Below are 11,444 nucleotides of genomic sequence, written 5' to 3' on the forward strand. Positions count from 1 at the left end.
TCCCCTCCAAATGGTTCTTGAAATGACACGCTTCGTACCCATTTTTCATTAATCTGACCATAACCCTACACTGCTGGTTCTCGTTCTGCTGTGCTGCTGGTCCAGGACTCCAAACAGTCCCCATGTGCTTTCCCATATCCTACTCAAAGAACCTCTCAATAGTCAGTTTAATAAACTAATCAAATGAAGCCCTTTAAATTTCTCTCTGGAGGGCATTTTCCCAGCCTTAGAGCAGCCTGTAGTTTTTTCCTGTGCCCTCTCCAATTTTCCATCAAAGTTATTTCAAAGATGTGGACACCAGAACACGACCCTTTACGTCAGTCACAGCCTCACCAAAACTGCTCATGGAGGAGGAATCCCTTTCCTGTTCCCACTTACTTGCCCAAGATCCTGGGCTGGAAAAGCATTAGCTCCTCCTGGCACAGCATCCTGGTAGGAATTCATAACATTCTGCTTACAGGACTCCAGACCAGTTTCCAGCACATGGATTTCCAGGAAAAACTCCTTTATTTCCTAAGCCTGCCCTGCTCCCTGCCTGTATGCTTGGCTTTCATGCTTCCAAAGAGATCCAGGACACTCAGGTCTCATGGTAAATCCTCACTTTACCAGCTTCGTATTAACCTCCAAACCAGAGATTATCTGCAGATAGACCGGTCTTTGCGGAACTCCTGACAGTTTCACAAGGGGAGGGAACCATTCAGCTGTCAAACATCTCCAGAAGCTGAGCACTGGAGCTCAGATGCCCTGAGGATCTCTGGTGCTGCTCTGGTGCTGCTGCCAGAAAACAGGAGATCTTTTTAACACGTAGCAGGCGAGGAAACCGCAGAGTCAAGGGAGATCCAGCAGGCCCTTTCTTCTCTGTTCTTAATCACCATCCTCTTCAGAGATGAGTTGGCAAAACAGGCTGAAGAAAAGGAAGTCGGATTCACAGATGACACTCACAGGCTTGTGACAGGGGAGAGGAGAGCCAGGAATACAGTCAGAAAGCTGCACGTAAATGGTGAGGCTCTGCCATGAGTCCAACAGGCTTCTTGGGGCATCCCAGCACAGCCCAGCGCTCAGGATGCTCGGCTCCAACCTGCCACCTCCTCCCCATCCTCCTCCAGCCCTAGTGCCAGATGCAGACCCGCAGCCACGGGATGGAGGCTGCATCTTTCACCAAGACATACAGCACACAAACCAAAAAAAAAAAAAAAAAAGAGATTTTACTCATTGCTGTGTGGCTTAATTGCCCAAAACAGGCTTATAAAAAGCTAATAGGTCTTAAGTCCCATCAGCACACACTAGCTGTGGTCTCTGGCAGCCAGATCTCTAGGGGGCTAGCCCCTGCTACCTGCAGTGGGAAGGGGAGCAGACAGGCTGGGGTCTCAGAAGGGATTTGCAGGCAGAGCTCCCACTGGAAAGACTGGCTGCAATGCGATGGTTACTGGGTGAAGCCCACACCCACGACAGAGGAAATGTAAAAGAGCTACAGATGGAATAAGCCAAACAACTCTGCCCAGCACTGTGGAGCTGCCGGGGAACACCCTCTCCCCCATCCCAATGGGATGAAGCTGTGTTCATCTTGCCAGATTCTGGGGTGGGGAGAAGGAGAAGGTGAGGCTCCCTCCTTTGTGCTCATCACAACCACAAAGGGCTGCTTTCTACCATGGAGCTCACTGTGGGCACCATGGGTCTGCCTTGCACATCATCTGTGGCCAGTGTCCATGCACACACATCAGCTGGAAATAAAATCACCCTGGAGAAGGGCTGGGAAAGCATTTCTGCCAGTCAGCACCCCCAGTGCCAGCCTGGCCTCCCGAGTGGGCTCTGTAACGTTGCTGGGTGACAAATGCAGCTGTGAGGGGCCGTCATAGAAACTAATTTCTTAGAACACCAGGAGCAGAGCCAAAAATGGTCACTTGGGCTGCAAGGACCAGTGCTTTGCAAACACTGTACCCTTGCTCACCTCCTCTTCAGGCTGTTAGAAACTTTATAAACCCGAGGCCAGACCTGGCCAGGGCTCTATGGCAGTCTTACGCCACCAAGGAAAGATCCCAGATGTTTCTGTCTTCTCCGGTTTCTGTCAGCTGCTGACTTCTGGCACATGGCAAGCCTTCGCCTCTCATCCAAGTGATGCAGCTCTTGAGGAGACAGGAGAGCCCAGAGCCTTTGGAACAGAGGGGCCTGCAAAAACCATCCCCACCTCCCCCCACAAGCCTGAAGGCTGTGTCTGATGTCTGCTGGGAGCAGAGCGGGCAGCCCAGCACCTCTGGGGTGAAGCCCTGGGGGAGCCAGCAAGGACTGCAGAGCCAGACCATGTCTGCATCAGTTGCATGACACTGGGGCACTGTTTTAATTTAAAATGGATTAGGCTTTGTTTTCCTTTGAGCACAATAACATTGCACGCATTGTTGGGCGATAAAACCCACAGATAACTGTGCCAGCGGGGTGTTGGGGTGGACGTGATCAGCAGCACAGCATGAGCCAGGATGGCGGGGAGCCGGGGGGAAAAGCCTATAGGAATGGGCTGCTGCTAGCACAGACAGCAGCTTCTGGGGAGGCCCTTACACAACCCCTTCCCAAAAGAGGGCAGAGGGAACTGCCACCCAGGATTTGGGTGACATCTGGGGCAGGACACGGGGCACGAGGCAGCAGGGAGGCCTGTGCGCCAGCCATGCCTTGTCCCACTCCTACGCAGGGCCACGCGACGGCGATGGCACCGATGACTCCTGGGAGGACACTGGGAAGAGGAGGTGAGGATGTCTCAACTCGCCACAGCATCTATTAGCAAATTGCTGTTTTTCCCGAGCCGGTTCTGCCCCTCCCTGCCTGCCTTCCTCCTGATTTCCCTGGGCACTTAGCGCTGGCATGCGAGGGAAGCCCTGTCTGACCAAGGTGCTCCGGCAAAATTGCTTTGTTTCCCAGGTTTCTTGGCAGGATGGTGATATCACATGCACCAGGGTCCTTTGCTACCCTAATCCGTGCCTTTTGGCCGGCAGCGACGCAAGGCAGGAGGGACATCATTCAGCAGCACCGACCCTGAGCTGCAAGAGCTTTGGGATGTCCCAGGACCACGCAGCTCAGCCTGGGGACACCTACCCATACCCTGCTGTGGCGTCAGAGACCAGCCAGTATTTCTGCCCCCTCCAGAATCAGAGGAGCCCCCAACAAATCCTCCTGCACCTTCCTTAGCTCACCGCACCACTGCTATCAACCAAGCTGGCCCTTGCAGGTCTCTGACCCACTTGTGCCCGCATCTCCTCGTCAGTCGTGTTGACTCCAGGCACATGTGATGCCTGAGGAAGATGTTGCTGCTGGCAAAATGCAGTAAGAGCTCTCCCACAATACTCATACAGCAGCTGGGGACCTGACCCCATGCAGCTCTCTGCGCAGTATTTTCTCAGTACTTTCCTACCTGGAACTCTTCATAACCTCTCATGGCTTTTTTTAGCACTGTTTTTGCTGCTGACGTGCTCCAGACCAGGCATCTCTTGCTTCGAATGTTAACAGAAGGCACTGGGCTCCCCTGGGATGCTTTGTCACTGCTAGAGGGACCGCACCTCCATGCAGGCGAGGACAACAGGAGCTCCCATGGACATGGTGTGGGTTGGGGCTCGGGCCATGCTGCAACGTACCATGGTAAGCATATCTGATCTACTGTCCCAGGCAGGAACACAGGAATGGAGGGAATCAGGGGCAGCGTGAGAACAGCCACAGACCAACACACCACCAGTGTCCGTCTTCCCTGACCTGCCAGGCAAGTGGAAAAGCCCAAGGCAGCAGGTCTGTGCAGGCATTGTAGCAGTGTGCTCCCAGGAGAGAGAGGTACCTGGATGGTATCAGCAGTCAGTCACAGCTGGTAGGAACACAGCTGCCCAGGGGAGCAGAAGGAGGGCAGATGCACTGCACAGTGCATTCAGGAGTAAGCAGTTCCCACCGCTGCTCAACAACAGCCCGGAGCCACCAAGGCAGGAGGTTGTCCCTGTGTGGGGAGGTGGCCCAGGGCGCTTGGCACAGGCTGCTGCACCACTGAAGTCTCAGGTAAGCAGTCTGGGAAGACAGAAGAATGAGCTGGCATAAGCCACCAGTCAGCACCAATGCCACCGGGTACCCTGGGTCCTCCTGAGCCCTGGGAAAAAGCCTCGCACGAGGTGGTAAGGACTGAATGAAAGCCTTCCCCTGGGCCATCTGAGAGGTCTGGCCAGGTGACCCTGTGGTCTCTTATGGGCTTAGCACACTGTGAACTGACAAGTCCTTTCCTGGTGGCAATTTAAATTGACCTTCTTCTTACGCAGAGACTCTTCTCTAGCAGGTATAATTACAGCAGGAATGCAGAGAGTACAGTTTTAGTTCCATCTGATGCTGGTAATTCCCTCCTCCCACAATCAGTCTTCCAGCATTTTATTTGTCTGACACATCAGATCCTATTTTCTTAGAGGGGAAAAGAGTTAGCAAAACACTTAGCAATAACAAATTAAGTGCCATTAAGTCAGGCAATCAGAGAGCTGAGACTTAATGTCCTAATTTGTCTAGCTCTTCCTGAGAATAGCTCCTCGGTGCTATATCCAGCTGTTGTTGCTGACGGACATTATATGCACCCAACACTTGAGAGCAATGGATGTGATTTTGATCTGGGCTGACTTTGTCTCTTCCAAGAAGTTCCAGACCTTCCAGGCTCCTACCAGGACAGCAGAGACAGGACCCTGCCAAGCCAAATCTTAGGCTACAAATTCAAACATAAAGACAGTCCCAAACTGCCAAAGGAAAAAAAGCTCTGCAAACAGTAGATTCTCCTCTCCTACTCAAGTCCAACTAGATCAACCATCTCCTTTGGCAGCAGTCCCTACAGAAAGGGATACAGTTTACACAAAGAGGACAAAGAAGAAGAAACCGGGCTGTTTTGGACTGGGGGAGAGGCAGAGACTTGAATTAGGACTCATTCAAGTGCTAATTGCTCTTGCAGGCAGTGTAACAAACCAGCCTGAACACAGTGAGGAGACAAAAATCACTGAAACTTAGAAACAACATAGAGCCACGTTACTATTTTACATGTATGTGCGCATGTAGGAGAAGATGAAGTGGGAAAGGTCTGTAAAACAAATTACCCTGAGTCTGGCCAAGTGCGGGGGGAATACACCAGGTGTTAAGTACAAAACCTGGAGACAACTGCAAAGTCATCTGCACATGCTGTAGAGAAACTTATTTATTATTAAACTGCAGACTGGCCTCTTTCTGAAACTGTACCCTCTACGGGGGATAAAAATCTGTCTGAAAACACCCTGGGCTTAGCAAACCCCAACTAGACAACCAGGAAATCCCCACCCCACAGCCAGGACTGCTATGCCTGTCTCCAGTGAGCACTCAGGCTTGGTGGCGTTGCCCTCCTTGCTCCGCTGCCCACTGCCCAGCTAATGCTGGGGGAGGGCTGTGGGGCTCAGCACAGCAGAGACCCTGCCCTGGCCTCTCGCTGCAGCAGAACCACGAGGGGATAACAGGATCAAAAGCGCAGTAACGAGCTCTGGGAACTTGTCAGACAAATGTGTTTTTAACCGAATCCCCAATGAGCCACTGAAGGGGCGCATTAGTGCTGTCACGTGGAGCACATGATTTTGGAATTCATTAAGCCTTTGATGCAGTGTTAGCACCACCGTCCCCTGTCCCAGCCATTAGCCATCTGGCTGAAAAGCGGCCAAGTTTCCTTCACCCCAGAACCAGAGGAATGGCCTGCCTTTGCCGCAGGTCACAGGAGCTACGGGGCTGGGGCGTGCGTGCCCTGGACGGGCACCCCTCTTGTTAAAAAGCGTCACCTCTTCTTGGAGCCCTTGGGCACAAACATGCCATGCCCCATGTCCTGCGAGGCTGCTTCAGAGAAATCTTCCAGAGAAGCTTCCTTTCTTCTTTGTGTGAGACAGGCTACAGAGGAATGAAGAAAATTAGTAATGGAGAAGTGGAACTAGAGCTGGAAGTCCTGCATGTAGTTACCAAGAAGTAGAAGAGAAGCACCCAAATTTTGGATGAAACCAGAACAGAACTGCAATTGAAAGCTAAAGGCAAACGTTACTGAATGCTGTTGGCTCGGGCACAGGGTCACCTCTTGCCGCACTATCTCAAATACAAAGTCCCCTCCAAATTGCCAACTCTCCCTTGTTTGAGGACAGTTTGTAGATTAACCATGCTGCGGATGTAAAGAGAGAGGTGGCCCTGTCCATAGCCAAGACATAAGAAACATCTTTATAGTTTGTTTTTCAGGCTAGGAGAAGCTCATCTGCTTTTTTCTTACAAGAACTGAAGCAAGTAACCTGTTTAATTCCATCTCCAAACACTGGGGACCGTGCACCAAGACACCTGTGTGGTTCTGTGCAGAAGCTGTGGGGTGCCCCACGCTCCTGGACGGTGTGAGCAGCACGGTGCGGAGTTGGCGTGGAGCTGGAGCAGGACCCACGATAACACACTCGCCCCCAGCTTCAGTGTTAGGAAGAACAACGAAAACAGCTCTGCAGGAAGCAGCTCATGTTGTAACAGGGATAACAGCAAAGTTTAAGCCGTACAAATACACAACTTATCTCTTACAGACTTAAAATAGAGTGATAACTGCCTGCTCCTGACGGGGATCTGCATGGTGTCATGGCCTCAGCTCTTCCAAGGGAGCCACCAGGCTGTCCATGGGTTGTGCAGGGGCTCCAGCAGTACCTGCCACTTTCCCCCCAGCTCAGTGAGAGTGGGTCTGTCATGGCCTCAGCTCAGCAGGCCCTTGCTGTGCAGATGCTGTCATTCCAGCCCAGACAATATCTGGGTGAGATGGTGCCTTTGGCAGAAACTCAGCAGCTGTGCTGATGCCCGCTACACCAGCCACAGCAGGGCTCAGTTGCTGGTAGACACCTCTAAGGCACAAGGCAGCAAGAGAAACCCTTTGAAATGCTCTCCAGGGTCTCCTGACACTGTGAAGTGGGGTTTTCTTCCTAATTTTCCAACATCCTAATTTGCCAAATGTTTTAACTTGAGTGGGAGCCAAGCACAGCTTTGGGAACAAAATCTGTGGTGCACCGGGGGTTCCCCTGGCTGTTAGTTGCCTGGAGCTGTGATGATTAGAGCTGACCCCAGAAACAGCAAGCTTGATGCACAGGACAAACATGCTGAAAACTCTCCTCCAGCCTGGCCTGCCCTGTCCCAGAGCAGCTGTGAGCCTCAGAAACACAGGGACCCTGCTGTGAACATGCCCCTGTAGTCAGCAGCATCCCAAAATGCGGTGAGAGCAGGGTCAGTAGGTGCCCAGAGCCTCATTCAGGTGGGAATGTACTGCAGAAGGGGCTAAAGACCACCATGGGTCCCATGGTGCTGCTTTGGGCTTTAATCCTGCACCTTTTCTGGATGCTTCATGTCCCAGCCGCCCCCAAAGCAGCTCTGAAGGCACTCAAGTTGAAACTGCTGAAATCTTAAGCAGTGTAAAACCTGCTGCATAAAGTTGGCTGCTAGCAGGATGTGGTTTTGTAGTAGGTTCCCACGGATCTCCAAAGTAGCACTGAAGAACCAAATTAACACGTGAAAGGATAAATGAGACATATTGAAAGAGATGGTGTGCTCTTTGTCATATCTCAAAACCTCCAGCGATTCTCTGAAGGAGAATAACCACAACAAATTAAACAGAAAACCATAACAGACTCTGTCAGAGTGATAAGCCGGAAAACTAAAACAAAAAAAAAAATCACTAAACCATCCCAAAACAAAAGACCATTTTCACACTGAAAGCTTGCCACAGAGCAAACAGATAACAGAGGCATGAAAGACCATTTGGAGAAGAGAGAGGCACAGCAGACAAGCAGAGTGACTTATTCACACTAGTGAGGAGCGAAGGGAAATTCCCATGCTCCATCTTCCTCTTGCAGGGAAAAATAAGGCAACATGCTTCCAGTGAAAGCCTCAGCAGGGTACGTTTCAGAACAAATCTATGACACATAAATCTCCTTATCCCTTCCCCTCCTCTCTTTGCAGGGGGGGTTAGGGGGACAGGGGTGTGGGTGGGAAGGGCCATCTGTCATTCTGATTGGCCAATCCAGCCTAAACCACGACAGCAGTCCGTGACATAAATGGGTTTTATCGAAGAGCTCTGGAGGAATCCCAATGCACATCTCTCATCTGCTATGGGGCGTGCAACCTGTTGCTTAATTCAGCCTGAAAAGAGGAATGTCAGGAGACAAAGAGATGTCAGGGCTGGGCGTTTGAGATGCAGTGCTGAGGGGATCTGCGGGCTGCCAGGCCTTCTTCTGGGTGCTGCCCCTGCTGACACAGCCCGATACCACTTGTTATTTGCCTTTTGTGCGAGTACATCCCATTCATTTCATCTCACGCTAGCTGAAATATAACATGATATAACACGAGCGGCCTTTCACGCTTAGGCTTACACAGTTTGCTCTGTGCTTTTTCTCAGGCTTGACTTTCCAGGTGCCACAGGGGAAGCTGCTGACGTAGGAAATGAGATAGGGTTGCTCGTGCTGCTGCTCCCTCTTTGATGGAGAAGACCATCTTCAGGGAGAAGAAAAAAGACATCTTTAGCATAACTCGTGCTCTCACACAGAGCTGGAGATTCAGTGCCTGACTTCAGCTATGAGATGGAAGCAGGCAAAGACCATGCTAGAGGTGTCAAATCTGCACTTTGTAAACTTTAGCAGCCTATCGTATTTCATAGAATCATAGAATCATTCAGGTTGGAAGAGACCCTTGGGATCATCGAGTCCAACCATCTACCCTACTCTACAAAGTCCTCCCCTACACCATGTCCCTTAGCACTGTATCTAAAAAGCCCTTAAACACAGCCAGGGACGGTGACTCCACCACCTCCCTGGGCAGCCTGTTCCAATGCCCTATCACTCTTTCGGTGAAAAATTATTTCCTAATGTTCAATCTAAACCTACCCTGTTGGAGCTTGAAGCCATTCCCTCTCGTTCTGTCACTAATTACCTAGCTCTTCTCCCAGCTTTTCCCCATTGCTGGCACACATCTCTTCCCACAACAGCCCAGCACAAGCCAGACTGCTCTCCAGAAGCTGGGCTAGACCTTGCGTACAGGTGGAGCATCAAGCGTTTGCTCCTGCAAACAAGAGCCTTGCAGAAACCATGCCAATGCCTCCACTGCTGCATGACCTCCTCAGCCCAGCAGCTTCTCACCCTTCTCCTCCCTTTTTCTTCTTGTGTCACACAAAAAAAGCAGACGTAGCAGAGATAGAAGAAACCTGACCTGCCAGCCCAGGCATGCTGTCCAGGTTCGTGCCAGGCTCCTGGCTGCCCCGGTTGCAGTTCTACTTCCCACCCATCAAATCAGGGGCAGGAGAAATCTGTGATGGATCTGCTCTGGTTTTGTGAAGCATGCCAGGAGATGTGCCACGCGCAGCCACCAGAGAAGTCTCCTGATGCTCCCCTGATGCTGTTTCCCCCCTCAGCGTCACTTGTGAGCTGTGCCTGCAGCAGTACCCAGGGGGTACTGGCGGCCTCTGCTCAGGCAAAGCTCTTCACCATCCTCCTTGTTTCAGCATTATCCCTGCCAGCCAGATGAGCAAACTGTGTTTTGCAGCTGGATCTTAGCCCTGGGCTTACACCGTGCTCTGTGGCACAGGAACAAGGAAAGAGAGAGCAGGTCCGTTACTGAAATGCGTTTCTCCTGTGCCTCAGTTCTGCGTGTTAGTGAGTTCTTAGAAACATTTTGGCCATGAGGTGGTTCTACGTGCTACCCAGAAGGCAGGCTTTCCAGCTGCCCAGCGGTGGAGGAAGCCAAGGAGAACATTAGCACAGGGGCCAAGGCTGCCCAGCAAAACGCCCCTGGGCTCAGCCAGGAAGACTCTGCAAACAGCAGCCTTTGACTGCCTGGACTGGTTCTGTCCTGAACAGCCTCAAAGCAGCTGCCAAAACCCAGCAGGAGGAAGAGAAAAGGTGTGTTAAGGCTGCAAGGCAGCACTGGGGAGAGCCAGGACGCCAGGCTACAACAACCACCGCTTCCCTCTCTGGTCCCCAGCAGAGCTGCCCTGTGACCCTGTGCTCCAGAGAGCAAAAGGAAGAAGAATAGACCCACAGCTAAAGGCAGTGCTGAGACATGGCCACAAGCACCCTGCATCACAGGAGTCAGCTTAACAGGCTGGCCACAGTGCTGGCCTGTGCAGCCTGGACTTGTCCCCACAGTCGTGCCTCCCAGGGGGAGCAAAACGCAGGGGGACCTGCCAGAGGGAGAGATCAGGTCCTGCTGAGACTGCAAAGGGGAGGTCTCACCCATGGCACATGCAGGAGAGAAGGCTGGCACGGTAGGAGAGTGCTGTGCACACCAGGATTACTGGCCCATGAGCCTTCAGATTCCCCACTGAGATACTTCATGTGACCCCATGTCCACCCCAGAGGTGTTAGCCATTCTCCTCCGTTTGCAGTCCGTGGCCGAGCTGACTGCAGGTAATGGAAACAAAAGAAAACACCGAGCTTCTCCTTATAAGAAGGAAAGAGATTGATTTCAAAATAGGAAATATGTAACACGTAGCATGGTCCTGTATGTTGCAAGCCCTCTACTCTCAGAGGCAAGCAGGATGTTGTCCCGCCCAGACTTGCAATGATTCCAACCGGGATGAACAAGGGTGTTTTGCCAACAATTCCCCAACTGGAGCTCTGGGAAAGGACCAGTGAGCAGCCTGCCTGTGCACTGATGCAAGGAAACTTCCTGTGCACTGAAACTTCCCTTGCAGAAAGATCTGCTTGCGCTTTGTCTCAGTGCCTGTTCAAGTGCTCAAGTGCTCTATGTTGTCCACCTTGACTTCAGCAAGGCTTTTGACACTGTCTCCCACAGCATCCTCATATGTAAGCTTAGGAAGTGTGGATTAGAGGAATGGGCAATGAGGTGGATTGAAAACCGGCTGGAAGACAGAGCTCAGAGGGTTGTTATTAGGGGCACAGAATCTAGTTGGAGACCTGTAACAAGTGGAGTCCCCCAAGAGTCAGTACTGGGTCCAGTCCTCTTCAATATACTCATCAATGACCTGGATGAGGGGATGGAGCATACCCTCAGCAAGTTTGCTGGTCATACAAAACTGGGAGGGGTCGTTGACACACCGGAGGGCTGTGCTGCCATCCAGCGAGACCTGGACAGGCTGGAGAGTTGGGCAGTGAGGAACCTGATGTACTTCAGTAAAGGCAAATGTAGGGTGCTGCACTGGGGGAGAAATAACCCCCTGCACCAGTACAGGCTGGGGGCTGACCTGCTGGAGAGCACCTCTGAGGAGAAAGACCTGGGAGTCCTGGTATGACCATGAGCCAGCAATGTGCCCTTCTGGCCAAGAAGGCCAACAGCATCCTGGGGTGCATCAAGAACAGTGTGACCAGCAGGTCAAGGGAGGTCATCCTGCCCCTCTGCTCTGTGCTGGTGAGGCCCCACCTGGAGCACTGTGTCCAGTTCTGGGTTTCCCAGTTCAAGAAGGACAGGGAACTGCTGGAGAC

The sequence above is a fragment of the Calidris pugnax genome, unplaced genomic scaffold, assembly GCF_001431845.1.
Source record: "Calidris pugnax isolate Ruff unplaced genomic scaffold, ASM143184v1 scaffold178, whole genome shotgun sequence".
Lineage (NCBI taxonomy): Eukaryota > Metazoa > Chordata > Aves > Charadriiformes > Scolopacidae > Calidris > Calidris pugnax.